Here is a 23,273-nt window from a genome sequence, read left to right on the forward strand (position 1 = left end):
TATTTCAAAAAAGCGATAACAGATCTAACCAGAATCTGCCACCAAGCAACACAAAGGAGAGGAAATAATGCAGCATTTTAAAAGTGTGGCTATTTTTTTTACAAAATCTATCAACCAACATATACAAGTGGCAGTTTTCAGCAAAATAGATTATCTTAATTTGGCATAATTGGTTGATCTCAACTGTGTTGATACAGGGATGAGGGAAAAGCTTGCTCCTGCTGGTAGAATTGTGATACATGGGAAAAGCACTCATGTGCTTTAGCTCCAAATAAACTAGGGGCATGTTGTGTGCCACCCAGGGGAAAATCCCCATGTAAAATCGGCCCACAAAATAACTAATTAATTTTCCATCATTCTAATAAACAGTGTCTTTGTATATCGTGGAAGGATTTATAATCCCAGGAAAGGAAGAGGGGAGAGGCCTGCAACAGAAGACTAAAACTGGTGGAAATTGTTTTCGGCGGGTAGAAGTGCCTTCTTTTAGTAGAACACATCTTCAGGAATCCGTATCATTCTCAGAAGCAAAAAGAAAAAGAAAAGATAGAGGCCAACGTCAATCTAAGGCTCCTTCCGCACATGCAGAATAATGCACTTTCAAACTGCTTTCAGTGCTCTTTGAAGCTGTGCAGAATAGCAAAATCCACTTGCAAACAGTTGTGAAAGTGGTTTGAAAACGCATTATTCTGCGTGTGCGGAAGGGGCCAATGCCAGAAATTAGAAGGACCTTAAAGCTTTTTAAGATAAGTAATCTAGGGTACTTCTGAGAAATAAATTGTGCTACAATCTGTTGGAGAAGATAGGGGAAGCAAATTAGGTAACGAATCAGGTATGTGTGAATACATGCATGCATGTATGTGTGTGTGTTTAGCTTTTTTAATAATATTTTTTATTTTTCTCACATGAAAAAACAAACACATACATAGACACCGGAAACAAAAACAAAACAAGTTAAAACACAACAAAATACAACCCCATGACACAATCTACAATGACTTTCAGCTGTCTCATCTTGGATTGAAAACTCTAGATTCATGCATATAATTTTTAAAAAATCAGTTCAGTTATTTTTTGTTTTACTAATATTCTAATACATTCTGCTGTTTTCTTTTAGATTTCAAACCCTGCTATCGTTTATCTGTTTGAATAGGTTTTCCAAAGGTATTCTGTAATAGGTTTCCGGTTTTCTAAACTATTGTTCACATTCAAGTCCCTTAATAGAGGCATCGGTTTTGCCATTTCTGAATATTCTGTGACTATCTATGGATTTTGCCTCCCTCCTATGTCTCCCTGATGGAGACCAAAAACAGCTTGCAAGATGCAGAAATACAGTAAAAGCAAATTCAAACAGCACAATACATCCCAGTCTAGTACTCCTGGATCCAATGTCTTAGCTCATTCAAGGCCCCAACTGACAAACCTTAGAACAAGAGACAAACTTTGATTCTCACACTTTGGTTTGCACCTCTGGTCACTCTGAGGCTTAAGTATCACAACAGGAAGGGAAATAGAAACCTACATATTATACGTCAGGTGGAGATGTTCTCCAGATCTCTCTCTCCCTCTGATAATGATGGAGTTATTCACCTCCGTTGATACTATCAGCTGCCAGGAAGCTTGAATCAATCTTTGGCTCATTCCGCACATGTAGAATAATCCACTTTCAAACTGCTTTCAGGGCTCTTTGAAGCTGTGCAGAATAGCAAAATCCACTTGCAAACAGTTGTGAAAGTGGTTTGAAAAAGCATTATTTTGCGTGTGCGGAAGGGGCCTTTGTTCCACTGTTTTGAGGGCGGAGGAAGGGGAAGAATTGGTTCCTATACCCCTCTTTTTCTCTACCACAAGGATCTCAAAGGGATTTTCAATCCCCCCCCCTTCTCCCACAACAGGCACCTTATAGGTGGGTAGAACTGAGAGAGTTCTGAGAGAAATGTGACTGACCCAAGGTCACCCAGCAGACTTCATGGAAGGAGTAGGAAAACAAATCCAGTTCACCAGATAAGACTCCACTGCTCATGTTGAGGGGTGGGGAATCAAACTCAGTTCTCAAGATTAGAGTCTGCAGCTCTTAACCATTACGCCACACTGGCTTATTATATCACTCACATCATATTCCTCGCACTTGCCAGGATAGGGACACGTGCATTTCAGCGCCGTGGTCCTCTTGCAATGCGACGGAGTTGGCATCTATGCAGGAGAAACCTTTCTGTTTCTCAAAAATAGCTTTGAGTCCTGGATACCTTCTCTTCAATGCAAAAGCAGCAGCAAGCAAGCCTTTACTGGCATAGACCAGTGATGGCGAACCTTTTTGAGACCGAGTGCCCAAATTGCAACCCAAACCCCACTTATTTATCGCAAAGTGCCAACATGGCAATTTAACCTGAATGCTGAGGTTTTAGTTTAGAAAAAAACGGTTGGCTCCCTCTTCCTCTGCCCCACCCGCTCGAGCAGGGGCCAGCCTGCTCTAGCCTCCAGCACGTCCCGCGTGCACCGCTCTGTGCCTCTCTAGCATTTCTGCCTCCTCTGTGCCCCCCCCCCTCAGGCAGCAGCCACCCGGAGCACAGGCGCTAGGCCCGCCAGCCGAGTCCTCCCTGCTCACCACAGTATGCGCACATTGTGCTCAGTGGCCCAGGCCAGCCTAGATGTGTGTGTGTGCGTGTGTGTGCGTGTGTGTGTGTGTGTGTGTGTGTGTGATTTTCTGCCCCCCACATGATGAACTCTGTGTGCGTGTGCCCACAGAGAGTGCTCCGAGTGCCATAGGTTCGCCATCACTGGCATAGACAATGGAGAACAGCCTTTTTGCATTACCTCTAAGGTGGCTAGTGAGAAAAGTCAACAACCTGAGTTCTTGGTAGTTTCTCCCCAACATCTTTTAAACAAGCATACCTACTGCGTCAAAGAAGGATAAAGCATTTTGATAGCAGAGACAGAAAAGACAGTGAGGAATTAAAAGTGACAGATTTTTTAAAAAAGGATCATCAAGATGTGGGAAGGAGGCCGCCAGGCTACATTCTTGACTGGAAGTACATAGGGGAATGTTGAGGGTTCGTGCTGCCTCCACTGGAAAGGATTTAACAGTGAGAGGTATTAATGATCTGCCAGCAGATTTGAAGCCCAAAAGGAAACAAAGAACTGAAAAAGGAACAGACAGAAAGCTAGTCATGGAAGTTTGGGCTCAGGTTAATGTGTCAGCCGTTGGAGATGGATAGATTTCAGCATTTCATGGGAGAAGAGAGAGAAAAAGAACTGGAATGAAAGTTGCCATATGCAGCACAGGTCATTCAAAGACCCTGTTTTCAAAACTGCACAACTTACATGATGTTTTTTTTATCTGAGCCAATGTAAAAGGGATTTTACTTGATGGTTTGTGATTCTTTGTGATTTTAAGTTTGTTTTTCTATATGGTATAGAGGCTGACGTTCTTGGCAGCTGAGTGCGGAGTACCCTCCTTTGGCAGTCATTCTGATCTATGTGTCATTTGTCCAAGGATTCAAGACCATAATCACTGGGAACAATCATATCACAGCATTATAGAATCTACTATAGACTACCACATAGGACAGGAAGGCCTCCTATGTCCACATGCTTTACTCTTATCATTGTATCTTCAATTATTTGGAATTATATTCCTGAAGGTATTCTTACATGACAATGACCATATTGGTTCATTAAAATTTGGCAGTTGGAATAACGATGATCATATAGGTAGGAAAAAATTGTTTTATTTAGATCTTTTTTAAGGCTTGAACATTTTAACAGAATATTTGATGCTATAAACTTTAGATGTTGATGTCAGTAAGCTCCACATACTATTTTTCTGTAATAATGGTCTTTTTATATATTTTATATTTGTAATATTAAAAAGACTTTAAAAATTTGACAGTTGTATGCATTGGTTGTTGTGGGTTTTACAGGCTGTGTGGTCGTGGTCTGGTGGATCTTGTTCCTAACATTTCGCCTGCATCTGTGGCTGGCATCTTCAGAGGTGTATCACAGAGGGAAGTCTGTTACACACTGTGTCCAGTGAGAAGGGAATGTTTTAGTGGGGTATAAATTGTCATGTTCCCAGGTGGTGAACCAATCAGTAAGTTGTTGAAGGCTTTCACGGCCGGAATCACTAGGGTGCTGTGTGGTTTCCGGGCTGTATGGCCGTGTTCTAGCAGCATTCTCTCCTGACGTTTCGCCTGCATCTGTGGCTGGCATCTTCAGAGGATCCTCTGAAGATGCCAGCCACAGATGGCAAACGCATCTTTAGAATGCTGCTACAATACAACCAACGGAAACCACAACTCAAGAAGTGTTTGGGTGGAATTTGCTATGCAAAGGTGTGGTTGATAATATAGTATTGCAGGTGGGAGGTTTAAGTCCAGGGAGTAATTCACATTTGGACTAATGTCTGTCTTTAGCGAGGCACAATACTGGATCCTGACTAGTGTCCCCAGAAAGATAAAGGACTCTCCCATTCTCAGGAATTAATTGATTTGCGGTGATATGTATGTTGTTTATTAAAATTCAAATGTTCCTCATTTGTTAGTATCTACATTATTTATATACATGTTCATATTTTGACCCAGCAAATTTATTTTTATTTGTTCACCTGATTTCTTTATAGTCTGCCTTACTGAGATCAAGAGGAGTTGCAAAATTTAGCAATGTGATTGCAACAGTGACTGTTTCCGTACAAACCACCCAAAACGTTTGCAAAATATTTTCAGTCCCTTCCACGTCATGATGCTCGTTTGCACTCATCCCCTCAAAATGATTCATGGCTGCCATTATGTGTTTTTTCCCTTTTTAAAAACTTATTTATTGAATCCATGCTTCAATGCTTCCCAGCTTCGCGCTGCAATTCTCTTATACCTCATGAGTAATTGTTGCTTCAAAGGTTACCTCCCCCGCCAAAAAAATTAAAAAACAAATAGACATTATGACAATACACAGGCAAGGGGGAACAGAGTGATTTCAGATACACAATAAAATGGCGCTGAGGATAAAGTTTGGGACGGCACGGAGACATCGAAAACGTAGTAAACTGTTCACACAAAAATTGAAGCTGTTTTGAAAATGTTTCCAATCAAAGACCTGTTTTAAAGGGGGATTCACTCAAAATGTTTTGAGGCTGGAAATAGAAAGTTTCTGGGATGTAAGGGGGGGAGAGCAATGTGGACCTCCTTGCAGGAAACATGTTATTTCCTGCCTCAAAGCATGTAAAAGGTTTATATGGACAGGGCCAGTATAAGACCTATAATAGACATTGTGAAATTGGATTACAAAGTTAGGAAACAGTGTAATAGAAACAGGATGGCAAGAAGAAATGCAGAAACCAGATCACAGAAAACAAGAGTATCAAAACAGTATAAATAAAAACAGTAGCATAAATCATTAAAATGCTTATCAATGTCAGTTAATATTTATTTATTTATTTATTTATTTATTTATTTATTCTTTAGATTTTTATACCGCCCTATTCCCAAGGGCCTCCGGGCGGTGCACAACAAGATACAATCACAATACAGTCATAAAATTGCTAAAACCTTTAAAAACAGCGATGGGAACAATAGAAAAACTAAATATAATAAGTATGATAAATATAATAAGTGGCGTCCGACAACCGCATTTTTAAAAATCCTCTCCCAAGAGGGAGGGACGGCGAGTCCCATTGGATGAGAGAAGGCCCAGATGTAAGGAGCCAAAGAGTTATTTAGTACAGTATTATTATTTAGTACAGTAGAATTATTTAGTACAGTACAAAGAGTTATTTAGTACAAAGAGTACTTAGTACAAAGAGTTATTTAGTACAGTAGAATTATTTAGTACAGTAACAACTTTACTATCAAAATGTTAAGCCTAATCTACCAAGGGGAAGTAGTTTTGTGGTGGCCAGAAACGGTGTAGCCACGTCTCCTCCAGAGGGGAATGGTGAGGCGTAGCAAGAAAGGGAAAAACAGAAAAAACTGAGCAAAGGCCTGAAACTCACGGTTCTAATCCAGTGGGACTACAAATGCATTTTTGCTGGTGCATCACTGGAAGCAAAAAGCGGGTGTTCCGGGGCTGAAAGCCCTCAGGAAGCTGACTAAGGTTGGCTCGGTCCTCCTGGGAATGCCTCCATCGGCAATGGCATGGGCTCCCGTGTTGGGGGGCACAGCGCCTGAGAGGCTCCCGAGTACAGCAGCCATTCTGTTTGGAAAGGGGTCTCACAGTGCCCGGGAGGCTCTCGAGTATGGCAGCACATTGCTTGGAAAAGGGCCCCCCAACATCCAGGGGGGGGGTGCCTGAGTACGGCAATACACTGCTTGGAAAAAGGCCTCTCACGTACAACTGACCTTTCCTCCCCAAATGTGGTTTCGGAGAAAACTGCTGAGGTTGCAGACCTCCTGGCTCCAATGTGTACGTGCAAATACCAAATCTTCTGCTCAATCCCCCTGCGCCCTTTTGCCCTGCTCATTGTCTTGTATCCAGGTGCTGCAAACCCCTGCCTTCCTGCCCTGTTTGTTTTTCTTCTTGTAAACTGTCAATAAAAGGGCTTGGGGGAAAACAGGATGGCAGAGTTGCTCCCTGCTTCTCTCATTGGCCGAAACGACATGCTGTCTCCATTGCTGTAAGACTACACTCCCGTGGCAGAGGAGTGAAGGTGCAGCCGCAGTGGGGGCACCCAGGGGATGTGCAACCTTGCAGTCCCCCAGCACTGCAGCAGCATAAGTGCCATTTATGCCACACGGGCTGCCAACGAGGCTGGCAGCAGGGTCACACCAGCTCCACCGCCCTTTTGCCCCCTCCCACCAGATTGCACTGCTAAATACCTAACCACTAGAAAACAATAAGACTTACACCAGGCATCAAAGCTCACCTGGTAAATCTCCTGTTAGTAACTGTTACTTATAAACTGAATTAAGACAAATAAACTTAGGTTAGTAGCTCTAGTGGTAAACACACATCACGAGTGCTACAGAAATAAATGTATAAATCAACAACAAATCAAAGAGATCAAAGAACACAATATCTCATTAATGCAATCCAAAGGAATTCTTGATAACCCCTTTCTTTCATTCCAGTATTCCAAATATGAATCAATGATTTCATATTGTATTAAATGCTTTGTTTTCCTTACTTTGAAGTATAAAATAGTTGTTAATCTGAAACAGCTCAGAAGATACCATGGGATCCCTTGACTAAGAAGAGTAGAGTTTATGCCTCAATTTTCTCAACCTGGAGGAGTCTCAAAGTGACTCACAATCACAACTCCTTCCCCTCCACACAACAGGCCCCTTGTGAGCTAGACGGGGCTGAGGAAGTTCTGAGAGAACTGTGACTGGTCCAAGATTACCGAGACAAGAGCCTGCCACTCTTAAACACTACACCACCTGCTCTTAACCACTATGCCATGTTGGCTCTTCCTAAGCGAGGAAGGCTTACTCCAAAGGAAAAACCTTTCTCCAAAGGCATAGGATTTCTCAGCAGCAGGGAGATCTGGGGTCCACCCCAACTATTGTACTATAGAGGCAATAAGTGAGGGTGATCTGGCTATGACATCCATCACCCCACTGATCTCTAGTGCTGATTCAGCTGATCTGCCAGGGGTTCCTTACCTCCCTCACTGCTCCAGGTGTGTCCTTCCCAAAGCTGCACTCCGTGGAAGAGGCAATATGAAAAGTGTGTTGACCTTCATGCTTTAATCAAATGTTAAACTAAGAGTTTAGCACGAACTTGTGTAATAGGAGAAATGCTATAAAATTGCAGAGGGAAAACTTAGTAGTTCTTTCCCTCAAGCAAAAGAAAGGATATTAGGCTTATTTTCTTCTTACCCTCTCCAGGAAGATTCCCTGTAGTTTCAGTACCATGGGAATATCTATGAGACTGGATGACTCAGCAGTAGCAGAGCTGCTGATATTTTGCATTCCTGGCCATTTTGGGCCATGTGACTGCCCCACCACCAGGGAAAAGGTTTAGCATTTCAAACATATTGAATGTCAATGTCTCCCTATATCTGTGGTGGCGAACCTTTGGCACTCCAGATGTTATGGACTACAATTCCCATCAGCCCCTACCAGCATGGCCAATTGACCATACTGGCAGAGGCTGATGGGAATTGTAGTCCATAACATGTGGAGTGCCAAAGGTTTGCCACCACTGCCCTATATTGCTTTCATAGGAATGTGTATGTTTAGAACAGAGATCTGCAACCTGCGGCTCTCCAGATGTTCATTGACTACAATTCCCATCAGCCCCTGCCAGCATGGTCAATTGGCCATGCTGGTGTAACCTCTAACTGTGGGTTCTGTGGGGCAGAACTTGGAAGGAGTTGCAAAGAACTAAATTTTAAAACAAAATGGTTTACTTAACAAATAAAACTTTTAACATTTTCTTTTAACATTAACAAGTTACAGTCCTTCTAAGTTGCATTTCAAGTCCTTAAACTACTGATAAATGCAAAGTCCAATTCTTCCTGCTGGTGGTTGGCTTATGAAGACTTCAGAGGCTTGGTGAATGGGATCCAAGATGATGAAGGTCCCCAAACGAACTCCCATCAACTACATACATAGCAAGCCCTGAAACAATAAATTCTAACATTTACAATTATAGCAAAAATAACCAACTCCCTTCCCACTAGTTCCCAACAACTTGGCAATTACCTTAAACAAGGTGTTAAGAGCTTATAACGGATTAAATCAAGGTCCCAGCCTGGTAGCCTTGCTTCCTCCAACTTCACCAGTTTTGCAGCCTTCTGAGGCTTAGAGTCTCCACCCCTTTCTGGGTCAACCCATTCTGATCATAGGGGTTACATTCTCCCCCACTAGAATTCTGTCGTCCCGACAGTATTTATAACTTAACCCCTGAAATCATTAAACAATGACACATTACCACCTTGGAGTGTTGACTCCAGTTAACCCCACTGAAAAGTTTAGAACATAATAAAGCTAATTTAGTAGGTTGAGTTCTAACTCTTTGAGAGGTCTAGGGGTGGGTTACTGATTTCCTCAGATGTCCATGTACTAGGTGGAACCACATTTGGGGAATCTGACAGCACAACTTTGTCTTTCTTTTGTCTTGACTGAAAAGGATTTCCAACTGCAATAACCTCATCAGAAGGGGAGCTTGGAGTAAATTCTCTTGCCATAGGATTGAGGTCTGAAAGGGAGTTAGATGTGGATGCAAAATCTTCTCCTACTGAGTTGACATCAGCTAGCTTTTGTCTCGTCCTACCACTAATAGGACTGTCTGGACTGTCCAAATCACTTATGTTCTCTGAGGAGGAAATAAATCCACATGGTATAACATATCCCGGTGCAGAGTTCGAACAACACCTTCACCATCTTCCCGGTGCACTTTGTATACAGGAAGGTTTTCATCCGAATGCTCTAGAACTATATGCACAACAGGTTCCCATCGGTCAGCTAATTTCTGCATTCCAGGGGACTTAAGTTACGTACCAGTACTCTGTCTCCTGTTGAAATGTTTGATTTGATGACTTTCATATCCCATCTTCGTTTGTTGGCTTGCTGATGCTTTTCACTTTCCTGAGTAAGCAGTCATAGCCATATGAAGCCTGTCTTGCGTTTAAGTCTAATTTATATTCTTGATGAGCTACACTCTGTCACTTCACTTTATCCCAAGGAAACACAAATCAATTGGTAGTAGTGGTTTGTCTTCCAAACATTAAAAAAAAATAAGGAGATTCTCCAGTAATTATCATTTTTTTAGTGCAATTATAAGCATGAACTAATGGTTTTATGTACTTTCTCCAATTAGATTTCTTATTTACTTCTAATGTGCCCAACATGTCTAAAAGGGTACGATTGAACCTCTCAACAGGGTTTCCTCTTGGGTGATATGGTGTTGTATGGGATTTAGTTCCTGCAATTTTACTCAGTTCTGTAACCAGTTCTGACTCAAAGGCTGCTCCTTGATCACTGTGGAATCTTCTAGGAAATCCATAATGGCATATAAAATTTTCCCAGAGAGTTGTAGCTACTGTTCTTGCAGTCTGATCTCGAGTGGGGTATGCTTGTGCATATTTGGTAAAATGATCAGTAACTACCAAAAATATTTTGGTGCCACATTTTCATCAGGTTCAAGAGTTAAAAAATCTATGCAGACTAACTCTAAAGGAGCATATGTTTCTTTATATTCACTAATTCAGCTGCTCTTTCTACTCTCGCTTTCCCTCTTTACACAGCGTTCACAATTGTGGCACTTCTGTTCTATAGCTTGTGCCATTTTAGGCCAGAAGAAGATCTATCCCTAACCAATTCCAAAGTTCTTTCAATTCCAAAATGACCCATTTCATCATGAATGCCTTCTAGAGTTCTCCTCCGACAAGTGTAAGGGATCACAAGTTGCTCTACATCTTCTCTTTTTTCCTTGAACCTTCCGATATAGAACTCCATTTAACAGAAAGAGTCGGGGCCACTCTCTCAAGTACAGTCTAGTTTCATACTCTTCTTTTCTTTCTTCATCCCAGGTGGGTTTATGCCTTCTCTCCAAAAAGTGTATTATTCTAGCTATATATCTGTCCCTTCTTTGCAACTTCTTCCAATCAGGAAACTCATCATTTTGATCAGAAGGGATTTAATATGGCATCCTTCATTTTGCAAATTCTTCTGGAATACTGTCCTCAAGAGGCAGGTAAAGGTCTCAATATAACTGTGGTCCCTTTCATTAAATCTTGGCACTACTGGATGTTTGGAGCGTACACTATGAACTTGGATAACTGCCTTACAGACTTCAGCATCCCACGACTTTAGTGCATTGGGATCATGTTGAATCTTTAGGAGCATTTTAGAAATTCTTTCTAGTTGTTTATCCCCTTCCCCATCCTCGGTGAGCTCTTCATGTCTTCTAGAAAGTGAGTCAGCATCTATATTAGCTTTTCCAGATCTGTAGACTATTTCAAAATTATATAAAGATAATGCTGACACCCACCTCTGCCCTGCAGCATCTAATTTGGCAGAGGTTAGAACATAAGTCATTGGGTTGTTATCAGTCATTACCTTAAACTCTGATCCATACAAAAAATCATGGAAATTGTCACCAAGCGGCCCATTTCGCCAAAACCTCCAATTTGTGCACTGGATAATTCGTTCACTTCACGGCAAACCTCTACTGGCATAGCGATGACCGCGGAGACAGTTATTTTGCATTTGGTATAGGCGGCACCTAATCCTGTGAGACCCAGCATCTGTATGCAATATATATGGCAACTTCCAGTCTGCAAATCCCAATACTGGTGCTGTGGTTAACTTTAACTTTAAAGTCTCAAAGGCCTCTTGGCAGCCTACATCCCATTTGTCTTTTGAGACTGGTTTCCTTTATTTTACTTCCTCTAGAACTACCTGCTAGCAATGAATTTAATGGCTCAGCAATGACTGAATATCCTGACACAAACCTCCTATAATATCCAGCAAACCCAAGAAATCTCGAAGTTCACTGAGGTTTTGGCAGAGCACTGGCCGAGTGGTAATGGCATCTGTCTTTTCCTTTGTCTGGCTCTATTCCAGGAGCTGATATGATATGACCCTAAATATTTCACTTGATAGTTGAAATAATTTACACATTTTAGAAGGGGCCAACTTTAATCCATATTTCTGAAGTCTTTGCAAAACCTTGAGGAGGCGTTCTTCATGCTCCTCTTTAGTTGTAGAGAATATGATCAAATCATCCAAAAGGCAATAGTTTCAGTAAAGGTTCAAGCCTTGCATCACATTTTCCATCATTCGGTGAAAGGTTGAGGGGCATTTGTTAACCCTTGGGGCATCATCTTAAACTGCCAATTACCAAATGGGGTGGTAAATGCTGTCTTTTAACAATCTGCTGGGTCCATTGGCACCTGATAATATCCACTTTTAAAATCTAAGACAGAGAACCACTGTGATCCCTGCGGAGTAATGCAAACATTTCTTCTATTCTAGGCAGAGGATATTAACACATTAGGTACCAATAATGGCTGAAACTTGTTGATTCATGCGTTGGTCTGGGCTGCACTAGAGCTAAAGTATTTAATTAAAGTATTTAATTTCCTATAGTCCACTACCATCCTAAGGGCCCCATTTTTCTTCCCTTACCAATACTATTGGTGATGCATATGGACTGTTGGTTTCTTCAATTATGCCTAAAGTAGCCAACTCCCTTAGATGTTGGCGTGGGTCTTCAAAATCTGTAGGTGAGACTGCTTATAGTTCTCTCTCTAAAGGGCACATCACTTTTAAATGAATTTTGTGGGTGACACCTGAAACTCTCCCAATGTCTAAATCATGCATTGCAAAGACCCTTGGTGTTTCTGTTGCTATACATTGTGAAATTCTTTCCTTTTCTGGCTTACTTAATGCTGGCCTTCAAAGGAATTTAAAACTGGGAATTCATTTCCATTTGTGAGGTCCAAACCTGACAGGGCTAGAGCTCTTGTCCATTCTACTTCATAAGCTTTTAGCTTAACTACAGTATGAGGCTTCAATACAATATCCTTTTGTGTCAAATTCTTGACACAGACCCCTATTCTCATATTTATTTAACACTGTAGGTTTTACTATTTGTGGAAAGATGGACAACCCTCCTGGTCCAGCTGCCACTTCTGGGTCTTCTAAAAGGACTGTTGTTCCTATTTTCTGTGGTGAAGTTTGCAACACACCTGTCACTGTGCATGATCTTCCTGCTGGGATATGAACAGGCCTTCCCTGCTGTAGCAGCACTTCACTTCCCTCTTCCACTTCAGCCTTCTTCCTTTGACTTTTCTAAATAGTAGCTGCAAGCTTCTTTTCCAGCGATCTGACTGGGTAAAGTCTGTGCAAGCTGCAAAACTGATCCCATCTGGATTAATATTGGCCTAGGTCACACATCTTAACACATTAGGTACCAATAATGGCTGAAACTTGTTGATTCATGCGTTGGTCTGGGCACACTAGAGCTAAAATTTCATATTTCTCTCCTATATCTTTGGTATTATTTGAAATATGCAAGTCTAGAATTATAAATCCCAAATAGGATACTGTTTGACCTCCTGCTCCTTCTATTTCCAATAAAATCCCTAATAGGTTTCAGCTCCCGATGAGATAAATGGGCTTTATAAAAGGTCTCACAAATGCCGTCAGCTTGTGAACCTGTATCTATTAAACAGCTGCATTTCACCCCATCCAAATATACACAATCATTGCATACAGGTCATATCAAGCCTTGCAATAGTTCCTTTACTTATATCTACAGTCACCTTTCAGATGCCCATTGGCTTGATATACTGCTCTTAGATGAGCCATCTAAACAAGTTTCTTCTTGGTTACCAGCTATATTTAGTAATTTTGATGAACCAATACTGGATTTGGCTGATTGACACAATCCGTTTAAGATGACCCTTTAATCCACAGTTAAAACACCACCCCTTACTGGGGTCTTTAGAGGCTACCATTCTCCTTTCTCTCAGACCCTGGGAGAACTGAGGCTTTGAATTGCTACAGTCCCTTGCTTGCTGAAGCTTTAGTTTAGCCATCTCCCTCTCAGATTCTAAGTATTTAGATTTCCAGTCAATCTCTTTGTTAGTACCACTCTTGTCAGTCACTGTACTTTTATCAATTTTTCCCACAATTTTATTGAAAGGCTTTCCCTTTTCATGCATCTCTTGCTTCAGTTTCCTTTCCTGTTTACAAGAAATTTCTTTCTCTAAAGACCTCACTGCATGAAGGAGAGCAGCATATGGAACTTCTTTTAGTCCACTACTGCACCCTATGTTCCTTATTTTAAGGGCTGTTAATAATGCTTCATGCCAGCATCCCTAAAGGGTGTTCCTGAACATAGAACTGACCCTCTTCATCAGCAATCCCTCCTTCTTCTGATATTTCCATAGCCAGAGCATGCAACGATTTAAATATACTGATCTTGGGTTCATTAATGTGCTGATAGGTCTCATAAAATTTAGCTTTCAATTCAGAAACTGGAACAATATTGCCATATGCAATTTCCAAAATAGCAAAACATTGTTTTGCAGGAGCATCCTTCCCTGCTCCCAAAGCTATGGGGCAATGCAGGAGGCAGCAAGCTCTCTATAATTTTCCTTCTTTTAATATTTTCAGGAACACTGTCATCTGCAATTAATTCTCTTGCATGAACTCGCCATACTGAGTATTCTATTTCCCCCGCTGGTTTAGGTGAAATACCAGAAAATGTTTTTAATTGCAACCTTAGATCACTTGCTGGAAACTTAGCTATACTAGCAGTTTGCAAAACTCTTTCCAGAAGCTGTTGCAATTCAAAGGATAAGTTTGCACAAGGGGTAGAGGTTGCAACTGAAATCCCTTCCTTCATGTAACTGTCAGTGTTCCTTTATCCCTGTGCAGAGGGTTTTGCTTCTTCCCAACTGACTGTTGCAAACTCTGCATCAATAGGAATTACATCCCATTTCCCTTGCAACTTACAGTTTATACACTGGTTGACTATCTTGCAAACAGACTTATGTGTTTTCAAATTCACACAGTAACATCTCTTTCCCTCTTATTTATCCCGTACATTTTAGCAATTGCACCATAAGTTTCCACAGCATGCTGAATATCCTCATTTACATATCTTGAACTTATGTCACATAACAAGACCGTTTTATGGGATCAAACCCAAACTTGTTGCAAACTTCCATTGCAAGCAATTTATATTTACCAATCTCACTTCCAAAACTCCACGCTGGTTGGGCACCAATTTGTAACCTCTAACTGTGGGTTCTGTGGGGCAGAACTTGGAAGGAGTTGCAAAGAACTAAATTTTAAAACAAAATGGTTTACTTAACAAATAAAACTTTTAACATTTTCATTTAACATTAACAAGTTACAGTCCTTCTAAGTTGCATTTCAAGTCCTTATCTTGACAAACTACTGATAAATGCAAAGTCCAATTCTTCCTGCTGGTGGTTGGCTTATGAAGACTTCAGAGGCTTGGTGAATGGGATCCAAGATGATGAAGGTCCCCAAACGAACTCCCATCAACTACATACATAGCAAGCCCTGAAACAATAAATTCTAACATTTACAATTATAGCAAAAAATAACCAACTCCCTTCCCACTAGTTCCCAACAACTTGGCAATTACCTTAAACAAGGTGTTAAGAGCTTATAACGGATTAAATCAAGGTCCCAGCCTGGTAGCCTTGCTTCCTCCAACTTCACCAGTTTTGCAGCCTTCTGAGGCTTAGAGTCTCCACCCCTTTCTGGGTCAACCCATTCTGATCATAGGGGTTACACTGGCAGGGGCTGATGGGAATTTTAGTCCATGAACATCTGGAGAGCCGCAGGTTGCAGACCCCTGGTTTAGAAGAACCAGTGTGGTGTAGTGGTTAAGAGCAGTGGACTCTATACTGGAGAACTTGGTTTGATTCCCTACGCCTTGATATGAAGCCTGCTGGGTGACCTTAGGCCAATCACAGTTCTCTCAGAGCTCTTTCAGCCTCATAAGGGGTCTGTTGTGGGGAGAGGAAGGGAAGGCGTTGTCAGTTTCTCCGTTTAGAGAATAACTCGCTTGATAGGTTCAAGGATTTTATTGAAGACAGGAGAAAGACAGCAAAAGGCTGTTCTGGTTAATTGGTGCCAGAACAGTTGATAATATAAGGTAGCATTCTCCAACCTCCCACATGTGAACCAATGCAGCAAAACAGTCCAGCCTGAATTCTGGTCCCAGCTCAGGACCTCAAGGCCAGGAAACACATAAGCAGCACCTGCAAGCGTTAAAGCTCACCTCAGCTATTCCCCTCTCCCAGCAAAGGCATCCTGACATTTCCACTCCCTTTATGGCCCTCCCCCCCGGTTTGCTTGGACAGACACGATGAAAGGCTTTAATGAGTCAGGGGGCTCTGATGTCATCAGCATTGACCCACTCATACTGTCCAGGTAAATAACCTTTCCAAGACACCAAATACTGCAAGTGGTTGCGATAGATGCGAGAATCCAGCATTTCCTGAAGCTCAAAATGCTTGGCATTACCAATCAGAACTGGAGGAGGGGGAGATGATGCTGGATGCCAGGCGTCTGAGGAAGCAGCTTTCTTGAGCAAGCTGCAATGAAAAACAGGGTGAATTTTATGCAGAGCTTTAGGCAACCCAAGTTGAGCAGTCACTTCATTAATCATACGAGAGACCCTGAAAGGTCCTATGTATTTATGTCCCAGTTTAGTGTACTTGTGCATGTCTCTGAATTTCTTGGTGGATAGGTAAACCATATCTCCCACTACCAACGTAATGGGATCCACAGCCAGGTCCAAGCTCTGAGATTCCCCCTCAGGAGCTTTGCTCTGAGACTCTTCAGTCTCTTGATCCAGAGCCAGAGGGGACCTTGACAGCTCTCTCATCCCCACTGTCTTCAGAGCCCCAGGAGCAACGCAGGAGGAGACTGCATGCAGCAGGTCAGCAGGTCAGCAGGTATGGGGTGAGCTGGATTAGATGCAAAGTCTTTGCAGAAGCCAGACTAAAGTAACCCAGCTGCAAGAGGTTATTGCACAAGGGAATGGGAGGCTGGCTATAAAAGACAGGTTGCAGCTGGTTGTGGTTTAGTTTGCAGGTTACTGTTTCTTGTCTGGATTCCTTGCTCTGTGCGCATTAAACGTCTGAACATGCTGAGACCTGTGTCCTTAGTTCCTGAGGGCCTGTCTATGACAACAACGAAAGACATACCATTAAAAGCCCTTTGAATAATTTCCAGTTAAACTGATGCAAAGTGAAAAAGGCATCCCTCCCTTTCAAATACTTTTCCAAATCTGTGTCCCTTCCCCCCCAAATCTTCATTCCATTTTAAACAATATTTATTCATACATAAATTCATAATTTCAGTTATAACCTGATATATTATGGTAACAGCCCAATCTTTATGGGGGCCCCAAAACATCATTTGGGAGTGGTAGGAGTGGTGCCAATGGAGACAGCAAATGTGCTGGTGTCCGGGCACCTCATAGTGGCCACCCTACGGTGGACAAACCTGGAAGTGGCCACAGAGCTACACTGGTGCCTGAGTAGATGCCAACATGAGGTGGGGAGGGTTTTCCCAGAGGCGGAGCCAACTTTACTTGGCTTCCACTAGCAATGCAGCCTGGGAATGCCACTCTCTGAGCTCACAGACTTACACCACATGAAGGTGGACACTAAGCCTGTTTCAGCTATGGGGCAATTTCCTCTTGTTTTCCATCAGGTGTGCTGTTTTAGTAGAAAGAGCAAAGAGATTTGGGGGCAAGACAAAAAAATTGCAGTAGTAGGTAAAGCATTTACTTACAAAATGAAGCATATTTTGAGAGTTTGGTGGAATTACTGCTGATCTAGAAGGCAATGGGTTCCCCACCACCCTCATTCTTATGGTACCCAGGAGCAGCAGTGGCGTAGGAGGTTAAGAGCTCATGTATCTAATCTGGAGGGACCGGGTTTGATTCCCAGCTCTGCCGCCTGAGCTGTGGAGGCTTATCTGGGGAATTCAGATTAGCCTGGGCACTCCCACACACGCCAGCTGGGTGACCTTGGGCTAGTCACAGCTTCTCGGAGCTCTCTCAGCCCCACCTACCTCACAGGGTGTTTGTTGTGAGGGGGGGAAGGGCAAGGAGATTGTAAGCCCCTTTGAGTCTCCTGCAGGAGAGAAAGGGGGGATATAAATCCAAACTCTTCTTCTTCTTCTTCTACCCGGTGGGATGTTGGTCCTAAAAGGAAAACAAAAATAGAATTAAAATGTGGGTGGATGTTTTACAGCCCTTCGACATTTCTGAAACCAAACGACTTCCTTAGGAAGTGGCTGTGAGAGGAAACCTTCCCATGCAGTATTCTTTCCCAAGTAATTCGCATCATTGTGATTCCACAGCAGGCTGAATAAAACCCAAAAGCCACCAGTTGTCACAAATGAATGTTTAATAATCTGTTAAGGAATTCAACCTTTTGGTATTCACAAGTATAAACCATGGTGTGGAGGAGTCCTTCCTTGATCCCTAGACAGTTCTCCTTATTAGGACTGAGGAGAAATGGAGCGAAGTTGCTTTTCTCATCGTGGAGACAGATGAAACGTTTACAGATGTTATCTTTTCAGAGCCATGGAGCCAGTTGGTAGAAAGAAAACTTGATACAGTAACTTGCACTCTTTTGGAAGGGACCTGATAGTCCCATTCCCTGCTCAGTGCAGTCAATTCAAAGCAAGGGCACTCCTACAATAGCTGTCTCATCTCTGCTTGAAGATGTCTGGTGAAGGTGAATCATCCCCTCTGCTACTGGGAATTGGTTGCATTTTGAAGTTACTCTCACAGTTAAGCAGCTTCTGCTAAACATTCAACTGAAATTTATTTATTTATTTATTTATTTATTTATTTATTTATTTATTTATTTATTTATTTATATACCGCCCTCCCCAGAGGCTCAGGGCGGTGTCCATCAACGATAAAACAATTTAAAACATCGTATATAATTTACATAAAATAATATATAAAATACTAAAACTACAGATGGCTTCAACCCCTCCCTCCCCCTTTATGTACCCATGGGAGGCCAGATGTTCTTATGGTGGAGTTGACATCATCCCGGCTGGCCAAACGCCTGGCGGAACAGGTCCGTTTTGCAGGCCCTGTGGAAACTTTGTAAGTTCCGCAGGGCCCTGATCTCACCCGAAGCCTGTTCCACCAGGTAGGGGCCAGAGCCGTAAAAGCCCTGGCCCTTGTAGAGGCCAGCCGGATCGCCTTGGGGCCAGGGATCACCAGTAGGTCCACCTCCGATGAGCGGAGGGGCCTAGAAGGGCGGTATAGGGAGAGACGGTCCCTCAGATAAGCAGGGCCAAGGCAGCGAATGGCTTTGAAGGTCAATACCAAAACTTTAAACATGACCCAATACTCGATTGGCAGCCAGTGCAGTTGGTATAGGACCGGCGTAATTTCCCCTCTTGTTACTGAAATACATTATTTATTTATTTATAAATATTTATTCCCTGCCTCATACCAAAGATGGCTTGCACAAGGTTTAACAGAATAAAACATTGCAATACAAACATCATGAATTAACTATAGCCTAACAGCTGTAGAAGGACTTCCAGGAGGATAGCCAAATGCCTGGGTGAAGAGAAAACCCATAAAGGATAGGCACCTGATGAATCTCCAAGGACAGAGTATTCCAGACCCTCAGGGCAATCACAGAGAAAACCCTCCCATGTGCCCCCCCCCAGTACCTCAGCAGGGTGAGGTGCTACTAGAAGTGCCTCCCCCTGTGGCCTCAATGCCTGGGCAGGTACAAACGGGTGCAGGTGCTCCTTCAGGTTAGCTCTAATCTGACCCACTGGAGAATAAGAATAAGCCTTAGCATCATCCTTCCAGATATTTGAAGAGTGCAAGCATATTTCCCCCAATCGACTCTTTTCCAGGCTGAACCTACTCAGTTATTTCAACTTTGTTCCTCAAATTGTAGCCATCTTCATTGCTGTCCTCTGAACCCATAATTTTTTTATCTACATCTTTTCAACAGGGTGGTCCCAGAACTAGACTCAGTAGTTCAGGTGAGGTCTGGTTACTGTGGAGCAGCAAAACAGGATTACGCAGGGCCCTGGCTAACACCTGAAGTGCCAACTTCATGAGCAGTTTTTCAAATGCTTTAATTTTTAAAATAAAGTGCTAGGGTGGGTCAGGCGCTTGTTTCCTGAGTGTGTGGTTTTTTTTCCCCCACAATCCTCCTGCCTCCTACTTCCTAGGAAAATGAAACCAAACAACTGTCAGATCAGAAAGTTTCCAAAAATTTCCGAACGTCTTAAATAATGCTTTTTCTGACCCAGATAATTTATGATATGCCTCCATTCAGACTGAAACTTAATTGGTGGCATTCCAATTGCACATCCCTACCTCCATAGTTACAAAAACTTGCCCTTCGTGAACCCTCAACTATTAGGCAAGTTTCCCCGAAGTGAATGTTACAAGGAGCTTTTCCATCTCTTTCACACACACTTCTTTAATAGAATTTTCCAGGAAATTCTTAGGTGGAGTAGATTTCAACTGTGAATTTTGTTCCCATTATACAAATAAACAAGAGGCAGAGAGAGGTAGGTCATTCCAGTGTATATTTAGTACTGACCCGGCTAACAGCGTGCAAACAATCCTAACAAGGCCCAGGGAGATCTTCTCAAGAACAACTGCAGCTCAGAATTTCTCCTGGTTTCTTGTGCAAGAATAAGTTTTGTAAAGAGGTGGAGGAAAGGAAAGGAATACCAAAGCATGCTAAAAGTCAAACAAATTCGTAAGTGTAAGGAATTCCATAGAAGCAGAAATAAAAGGCTTTTTGGGTGTAAAAGACCGTTTATTCAGACATCCTAGAAAGCTCACGTACACGCCGTGGCAGGAATAACATTTCCCGCCAGAAGCACAGGTTATAACTCTATCCATCCCATCCCCCTCCCGGCTTCCCATGGGAACGGAGGTCTCATCTCCCTCGCAGAGATAAGGTCTCTGCCGCAGAAGCTGGCCCATCGCCCGGGTTGTGGAATGTAGTCAAGGCCAGGCGGCTGACCCGCTCATCAACACCACTGAATCCTTTACACTCTGCCTCCCTTAAAAAAGACTTCTCCCCCCCAGGTTTGTGCGGAAAGGTGCGATGGAAAGCAGAAATGAGGGCGGGGGCGTCAATATTTTCGGAATAGACCCATTGATTATACCCAGAGGAATACCCCACCCAAGAGACTACATATTGTAAGCGTTTGCGATTAAAGCGAGAGTCCAGGATGGCGTCAATTTCGTAATGCTTGTGGCCATCAATAATAGTCGGTGGGGTCTCTCCGGCCGGGGTCGTGCCAGGCATCGGAAGCAGGAGCCTCCTTGAGTAAACAACAATCCCCGCACCCAAACACCATTCTCAAAGCGCAATTGGGAGTCACCTTCCTCCGCCGGTGGCTCGCGCAGCCCCGCCTCCTCGAAGTCCCGTAGGAAAGGAGAGACCAGGCTGGGAATGGGCGGAGAAGGAGGAGTGGACGTCTGAGATCGGGTGACAGCCAGCCCCAATTGGGAGGAGAGAACAGTCGTGGATAGAATGTCCCGTAAAGAGCAGCTCCACCCCCCTCGGGTAGGTAGCGAGAAGCGCATCAGCCAGTTTATTGGTGTTTCCCGAGGGAAAAAATGGACCGTGAAAGAGAAGCGAGAAAAGAAATTGCCCCATGAAGTTGCCATGGTGAACATCTTGAGGGGGGGTGGAGGAATTGAAGTTCTTGTGATCCGACCAAACTTGAAAGGTGTTTAGCCCCTTCCAGCCAGTGGCCAAGTGGAGAGTGCTACTTTGATGGCCGCAGTCTCTTTAGACCCTACAGGCCAGTTGAGCTGAGCACGGAGAATTTCTTTGATAAATAAGCACACGGAACCAGCCTATCATCTTTATTTCTCTGCAACAGGGCTGCCCCAAAGCGCTTTGTCCGAGGCATCCACGTGAACCACAAACGGGAGATCCGGATCAGGGTGCTTCAGGATAGGTTCGGTAGTAAAGCAGATTTTAAAAGCTGAAAGGCTGTCTGACATTCTTTAGACCAGGAAAGGGGGCCCGGGTTTGGCAGTCAGTGGATCTTTACCCTTAGTCGCGTAAAAGAGGTCTGTGAGTGGGAGAGTCAGTTCAGAAATTGGGGTATAAAGTCACGATAGAAATTAGCAAAACCCAGAAAAGATTGGAGCTCCTTTCGGTTGGTGGGGGCAGGCCATTGGAGGACTGCATCAATCTTAGCAGGATCCATTTTAGAGCCCTCGTGAGATCAAGTAACCCAAATAGTCAATAGAGGTTTGGTGGAAACAGCATTTCAAAAGTTTGGCAAAGAGGGAGTTGTTGAGCAAGCGTTTCCAAAACTTCGAACCAGCGCTTCATGCTCCTCCATGGTTTCTTGAATAAATTAAAAGCGTCATCTAAGTACACAACTACTCCCTTGTACAATAAATCATGGAGAACTTAGTTGATAAGGGCCATAAAAGCTCGGGGCCCCACTTAACCCGAATGGCATTATTAAGTATTCAAACTGTCCAAACTTTGTGTTAGAAATGCAGTCAAGTGTTCATAGCCTTCAGCAATTCTGACCCTGTAGTAAGCTTCTCTCAAGTCCAACTTAGTAAAGATCGTCCCTTGCCCAATGCGTCTAAAAGGTCCTTGATTAATGGCAAAGGGTATTTATTGGACAGAGAGACTGCATTGAGTCCTCGGTAATCTGTGCAGAGCCGTAAAGAGCCATCTTTCTTTTACAAACAATACAGGAGCAGCATGTGTGTGTGTTTGGTAGCCGCCCGTATGAACCCATGGCGAGTTCTTGTCTAAGAAACCGCGAAGTTCCTTCTCCTCATTAGGACTCATGCGGTAGATTCTACCTTTTGGGCAGTTCGCAGCCTGGCTGTAATGCGATTTTGCAGTCAGTGTCTCTATGGGGTGGCAACTGATCGCATTCTTGCTCCTGAAATACTCTGGCTAAATCTTGGTAAGCGGTGGAATGCCGGTAGAATCGGGAGCAATTAGAGCGTGCATCGCTGATGAAGCCAGGGGGGGTGTGTGTCAGGAGAAGCCGAGTTTTCCCCAATTCATGTGTTCACCGCAGGGAGGGTCAGTGAATTCTAAGATCCTTTCTTTCCAAATGAATTTTGGTTCATGCAACAACAACCATGGCATGCCCAGAACTATGGAGTGTTTGGCCACTGGTGCCAGAATAAAACTAATTTTCTCCCAATGGTGAGAGGAGAACCGGTTGCGTTTTGAACTGGGCGGTCCTTAGCTCCCGAGGACTGCCACCCGTCCATTTGGGTGAATGGTATGGGCTTAGCCAGGGGGACTTGGTCTAGACCTAGTTCCTCCGCCACCTGGGGCGCATTAAGCAATGGGAGCAGCCAGAATCTACAAGGGCTGAGGCTATAATACGAGTATGCTTAGCGGGGTTGGCCAGAAACGCTTGGATTGTAATGGGGGCGCTGCCTTCACTCACCGCGTCTGGAGTCGAACCCATGTCCATGGGGGCTGAAGAAAGGCAAACAGCTGCTTCCCCTAACTCTATCCATCCCATCCCCCTCCCGGCTTCCCGGAAAGGGACTGCGGCCATCAAAGTAGCACTCTCCACTTGGCGCCACTGGCTGGAAGGGGCTAAACACCCCTTTCAAGTTTGGTCGGATCACAAGAACTTGGCCGCCCTCTCCACCCCCCTCATGATGTCCGCGAAGCAACTTCGTTGGGCCGATTTCTTTTCTCGTTTCTCTTTCCATAGCTGCCGTTCACGGGCCCATGCTTCTTGGGCATCTCGCAGTCGGCCCACTTCCTCATCCCAGCTCTCTTTCGATGGGAGAGGGAATAGATCTGGATGGGAGTGCAG

General features: G+C 43.5%; 1 long non-coding RNA gene across 1 annotated transcript; it reads right to left on the reverse strand.

Annotated features, from left to right (window-relative positions):
- Positions 1–1,079: 1,079 nt before the first annotated feature.
- LOC125439280 lies at positions 1,080–17,200 on the reverse strand. The gene is made up of 3 exons (XR_007245516.1): positions 17,187–17,200; positions 15,835–15,837; positions 1,080–1,166 (listed from the first exon to the last, which is right to left on the reverse strand). It is a non-coding gene; the product is annotated as an uncharacterized LOC125439280 (long non-coding RNA).
- Between the last annotated feature and the right edge of the window lie 6,073 nt (positions 17,201–23,273).

This window comes from Sphaerodactylus townsendi, linkage group LG09 (genome assembly GCF_021028975.2).
Source record: "Sphaerodactylus townsendi isolate TG3544 linkage group LG09, MPM_Stown_v2.3, whole genome shotgun sequence".
Classification (NCBI taxonomy): Eukaryota; Metazoa; Chordata; class Lepidosauria; order Squamata; family Sphaerodactylidae; genus Sphaerodactylus; species Sphaerodactylus townsendi.